This window comes from Saccopteryx leptura, chromosome 5 (assembly GCF_036850995.1).
Source record: "Saccopteryx leptura isolate mSacLep1 chromosome 5, mSacLep1_pri_phased_curated, whole genome shotgun sequence".
NCBI lineage: Eukaryota > Metazoa > Chordata > Mammalia > Chiroptera > Emballonuridae > Saccopteryx > Saccopteryx leptura.
This window is the reverse complement of record NC_089507.1, coordinates 38111450-38117946: the sequence shown is the minus strand read 5'-3', so window position 1 is coordinate 38117946 and position 6497 is coordinate 38111450.

Below are 6497 nucleotides of genomic sequence, written 5' to 3'. Positions count from 1 at the left end.
TAAAAAAATTTAAAAAAAATAAAAAAAAAATAAATAAATATAATTCACCACACTAACAACAACAACAACAAAATGTTTGATAATTTCAATAGATGCAGAAAAAGCTTTTTACAAAACCCAACATCTATTCAATATAAAAACTCTCACCAAACTAGGACTAGAAAGAAACTTCCTTAACCTGATAAAGAGTATCCATAAAAAACCTACAGCTAACATCATACTTAATGATGAAAGATTGAACACTTTCCCTAAGATTAGCAACAAAACAAGGATGTGACTTTCACCATTTCAATTTAGTTCTGTGCTGGAATTCCTAGTCAATGAACTAAGGTAACTAGAAGAAATAAAAGGCATCCAAATTGGGAATAAAAAAGTAGAATTGTCTTTATGTACAGACAACATCATTGTCTATGTAGAAAAAAAAAATCTTAAGGAATCTACAGGGTTGTAGAATATAAGGTCAATTGCATTTCCATGTACTAACAACAACTATAAAAAAAAATGACACCATAGCATCCAAAAGTAAAATAAATAAAGAAGTAAATATAATTTTTATATTTATAAAAATTAATATAAAATTAATATAAAATAAAGAAAATTTAAGTACAGTAAGATCTACAAAATATTACTGAGATAAAATAAAGAAGACCTGCCCCAGCCAGGTGGTGGCACAGTGGATAGAGCATCAGCCTGGGACGCTGATCCAAGCTCAAAACTCTGAAGATGCTGGCTTGAGCACAGGCTCATCTGGCTTGAGCATGGGTTCACTAGCTTGAGTGCGGGGTCTCTGGCTTGAGCGTGGGATCATAGACATGACAGCATGGTTGCTAGCTTGAGCCCAAAGGTCACTGGCTTGAAGCCCAAGATCACTGGCTTGAGCTCAAGGTTGCTGGCTCAGCTGGAGCCCCCGGTCAAAGCACATTTGAGAAAGCAACCAATGGACAACTAAGATGCCACAACTATGAGTTGATGCTTCTCAACCTTCTCCCTTTCTGTCTATCTTTCCCTGTCTGTCTCTTTCTCTCTCTCACTAAAAAAATTTAAAAATTAAAAAAAATAAAAAATACCTAAGTGAATGAAGAGACATACTATGTCCATATATTGAAAGATTCAATATTGCTAAGGTGTTCAGAGCATAAGTACTTCAACACAAACAAATTTCAAGTATCTACTATATTATGCCTTATTAAGATCTATTATTCAAAGTGAGTCATGTGGCCAAGTCCAACATCAATGATGTGATAATATCCATTTTCTCATCTGAAAATGAGGGAAAGAAATATATTTCTGAAATATAATTCAAATTTCCTACAATGTTCACTGAACATTAGTTATATTAGTATCCCTAGAAGTTAACATAATACGTGCAAATGGTTGTTGAATGATGACAAAATTAATGTCTCTTAGAAAAGTATATCAAAATATCACTTCGTGTTTAAATTTGGAAGGATTTTTGTTTCAAAAATCATAACTGGAGTGTCACAATCTTACCCTGTGATGATTATGTTACCTCACCATCCACATCCCTGAGACTCTACCACCATTACAGTCTCATGCTGGGAACAAAAGGAGTTATGACAGGAGTTTAATAGCCACCCCAATACTCACATCATTCTTGCTAGGGAAATTACCATTATTTTCTTCCTATTGTTTGTAGAGTTGAGATATAATGGTAGGTTGAACATGTAAACAAGAGAAAATAACCTCAATAAATTATTGTCTAATACCTTCCCCTACATACCTATTCTGTAGAGTTCATTCTTCTTGTCCCTTTGCATGAAATTTAGAATACACCCATTGACATTTCTTGCTTTGCTTCAAAAATAAAATGTTCATTATTTACTCCAGTATAGTAACCATAAACTCTGAACTTCATGTGAAGTTTTAATTTCTATTCCTCCACCTTTGATCTATCGAAGAAGAAAAGGTTGCAGCAGTAAAGAGATAAATACGGTCAATTTCTTCTCTACTCTCCCCAATTAGGACTTTTTTATTCCAGTACTTTTCTACTTTGTTGCCACAGGTCCTCCAGGTTTAAAAACAGTGTCATTTGGGGAAGAAATAAGACAAAAGAGATCTTGACTGGTACTATCTTGACAAGGTCAAGAACTGTGAAGGATCCGAGGTGATTTTTCCTACTTGCACGGTAAGGAATTAGCCTGCCACAAGTTCAAGACACAAGATTCTTGGATCAGAAAGAAAGGACTTAACTACTCATGGTACAGTAAAAGCAGGAACTTCACATTTATGTCAGTGTTTCTTGTCTCTCAAGCTCCATGGGGGCAAAGCAAGGTGGCCTGGGTAGATGCTATAAATGTAGTGTCTCTGTGTCACAGCTGAAGAAACCTAAGTCAGGAGCCCCAATTTTTCATAATAGGCTACAAACAAATCTGACCAACCTTCATCCCAGAAAGAGACATTATCTTTACTATACCGGCCATCTACCAACTATGCCATCTGCTCTAGAGCAGTGGTCTCCAACCCCCGGGCCGCGGACCGGTACCGGTCCGTGGGCCATTTGGTACGGGTCCGCAGAGAAAGAATAAATAACTTACATTATTTCCATTTTATTTATATTTAAGTCTGAATGATGTTTTATTTTTTAAAAATGACCAGATTCCCTCTGTTACATCCATCTAAGACTCACTCTTGATGCTTGTCTCGGTCATGTGATACATTTATCCGTACCACCCTAAAGGCCGGTCCGTGAAAATATTTTCTGACATTAAACTGGTCCGTGGCCCAAAAAAGGTTGGGGACCACTGCTCTAGAGAGACTCTGTCTCCTCTTTCCTCTATGATGTAGAGATCTTGCCTGTTGTATTAATTTCTGAATCCCAGAACCTCGCTAAATAACATTGAAAAAGAGAGGGATAAAAGTTGGGGAGAATGTATATGAAGGTGGCCGTGGAAGTGTCTAGAATCAAGCAAGGACAGAGATCACAGGAAAGAGAACCAACCACCAGTTTGGCTACCTCTTCCTTAGTTCCTCATTCTCAAATGTTCCAACTTCACTTTGTATCCTCTGGTTGTAGAAAAGCTTTAGTTTTATCAGAAGGTTCCAGTAATCTATACTCTATATCCCACTCTTTTGACTTTTTGTTACTCCCAAGTAAGGACGGTGGCCTCACCTCCCATAATTTTCCGCTCTGCGGCTCCACTTTGTGATGTGATATCCCCCTCATGTAATTAGCTGGTTGGAATCGACTCTGCCAACTGCCTCATTTTGGCTTAAGCATATTAGACATCAAGTAGACAAAGAAGAGGCTATTCTCTAATAAATATTTGTTGAAGGAATTAATTAAAAAATGATTCTCTGCGGCATAATCATTGATTGCGCCGTGTTTTCATACATTTTCTCCATTTAGGAAACTAAAGCCCAACCTTCCAAGGGAGAATGAAAGGACAGCTAATAATCTCAAGCTCATGAAAGATGCATCCGCTCTGCAATTGTCTTCGGGCACCAGATATGACATGTCACCCTGTGGGATAGCAAGCTGAAGAAAATGAGAAACGTAATGGGGTATTCAGGACAGAGAAGAACACGGTTTTCTTCATTTCTAAGAGTTACTTAATTCCTAACCAAGTCTCCAACTTCGACCGACCCAATGATGTGCAGCTTCAGCACCACATGGAAAAGACTGGATCCGATTCTGTGTGGAGCCGTCAGCATGAAATGTAATGCAATTCAAAATAGACAGGATACACTTGCTCCAGAGGGAAGTCATTAATACCCATGAATAATGATAAAGCAAAATACCATCTGCCAGGATAATGTGGCAAATCTTTTTAAAATTCCAATTAGCCTATAAACCAGAAACAGCGAGCAAATATGCTACCCCTGCCATGTGAGACAATGTGTCCTTGATGTCTCCATCATTTTATATGTAGACTAAAATGTGAGTGATGGAAACATTATCCATGTCTGCATATATTTTGGAGGATGCACTCATTATTCCTTAGGACACGGGTGCTAGTTCTGTAACCGGGCGGAACAAAATGTTAGAATCTGCTAATTAAGGCCACATATGTATTTTCCTATGTATTTTAATTGCGAGGGTGAAAACATTGTAATCAACACAGTATATTAATTTCACTGGAACAATGTGGTTCAGTTTAATCATATGCATTTGGAGTCAGAGATAATGAAGCATTTCTGTCGCTCTGTTATCCCAGGGAAATACTCCTCGTTTATGATGGATTTAGGTATTCTAAACCATTTTCCTGAATTGCATTTTATGAAGCACACAACTATTAAAATTATAATGCCTATTATTAGAAGTGTTGTGGCATAGCCTGAAAAGAAATTGTTCTTATTACAAATGCATGAAATAGTTCTACAGGCCAACCAAGTCCATCATTTGTCTTTTGAAATATTTCAAAAAGCAAAGCAATTACTTCCAAGCACTGGCATTTCCCAGTCGCTCTGGCTTTTCCGTGGTTATCATCGCACACAAACAGCAGTGGAATTGGTACATTTGAAATTTCTGGTCCCACTGCTCTTGTTAGTCGGTCATACGCTTTTCAGAAGTCACTTGGTCTCCTCATCTGTAAAACATCTTCCCCGCTTCAAAGCGCTATTAATAAGTCAATGGGAAAAGTATCTTCAAAAAAGTTTTGAAACTCTCCAGTGGCAAAAGTCACTTTTTATTATCATGACAGAATAAAGGAGGTAGAATTGTCAGCATTACATTGAGGTAAAATTATGCATTAAAAAGGAGAATGAAAAGCTCTCTCCATTGGCGTGGAGCACAGATTGGATGCTAGATTAAGCTGCGTTGTTTAATCACCAGGATGATCGGTGTCCTTCCTGGGGCTGGAACAGAGGCTGAGCTCAAACCTGACCTTCAGCACCTCCTTCCAGCTCTAACTCCAAGGAGGTGTGCTTGAATCCACAGGTTACTTGAACTTGAGTAGCAGGAGTTAGGTTGGAATAGGACACTATCTTCCAATTATTATCAACATAACCAATTCCCATTATCCAGGTGTTAAGAAGAGGGTGAAATGGGCCCTGGCCGGTTGGCTCAGCGGTAGAGCGTTGGCCTGGCGTGCGGGGGACCTGGGTTTGATTCCCGGCCAGGGCACATAGGAGAAGCGCCCATTTGCTTCTCCACCCCCAACCCCTCCTTCCTCTCTGTCTCTCTCTTCCCCTCCCGCAGCCAAGGCTCCATTGGAGCAAAGATGGCCCGGGCGCTGGGGATGGCTCCTTGGCCTCTGCCCCAGGCGCTAGAGTGGCTCTGGTTGCCGTAGAGCGACGCCCCAGAGGGGCAGAGCATCGCCCCCTGGTGGGCAGAGCGTCGCCCCTGGTGGGCGTGCCGGGTGAATCCTGGTCGGGCGCATGTGGGAGTCTGTCTGACTGTCTCTCCCCGTTTCCAGCTTCAGAAATATTTTTAAAAGAAAAAAAAAAAGAAGAGGGTGAAATGTATTATTTTAAAAAAATTTCTGAAGTCATTTGATTCACCATGCTTCAGAATACAAAACCACACCTCCTGCCACACTACCACACCACATCACAGTGAGCGGAGCGAGCAGAGGAGAGCCTAGAGCAGCAGAGATTCTGCCAAGCAGGTGATCCACGTGCAGACATTCAAGAATTTACTGCAGCAATCATAGCTGAAGACTTGGGCTCAACAGCAATTTATTTCTGCACACCCTGGGCCGGGTGATTTTTACTTGTAGGGATCTATCCTGCTCTGAGTGCCAGGATGATCATGAAGTCATTTTAATAGCAAAGAATTGGAAACTATAAGTGCATCTACAGGAACACAAGAACATAAACTGTGGTACCTTTACATAGTGGGATACTATGCAGCTGATAAAAAGTGAGGGAGGTCTATCTATATATACTTCTCACAGAGATCTCTAAAATACAGCACTCAAAATAACAAGCACTGCGGACTCTGGTGATAATGTCGCGTCATCCATTGTAACAGATGTGAGACAGTGATAAGGTGGGAAGCTGTGCATATACGGGGGGGAGGGGATCTCTGTATCGTCCTCTCAATTGTGCTGAGAACCTAAAACTGCTCTAAGAATACAATCTATCTTCAAAAAGAAAAGAAAAAGAGAGAAAGCATATTATAAAATATTACCTAAAATACAATCCCATCTAGATAAAATATAAAGCAAAAATAGCTTGCCCGAACGGGCGGTGGCGTAGTGGATAGAGCGTTGGACTGGGATGTGGAGGACCCAGGTTCGAGACCCCGAGGTCGCCAGCTTGAGCTAGGGCTCATCTGGTTTGAGCAAAAGCTCACCAGCTTGAGCCCAAGGTTTCTGGCTTGAGCAAGGGGTTACTTGGTCTGCTGAAGGCCTGTGGTCAATGCACATATGAGAAAGCAATCAATGAACAACTAAGGTGTTGCAATGCACAACGAAAAACTAATGATTGATGCTTCTCATCTCTCTCCATTCCTGTCTGTCCCCGTCTATCCCTCTCTCTGACTCTCTCTGTCTCTGTAAAAATAAATAAATAAATAAATAAATAAATAAATAAAG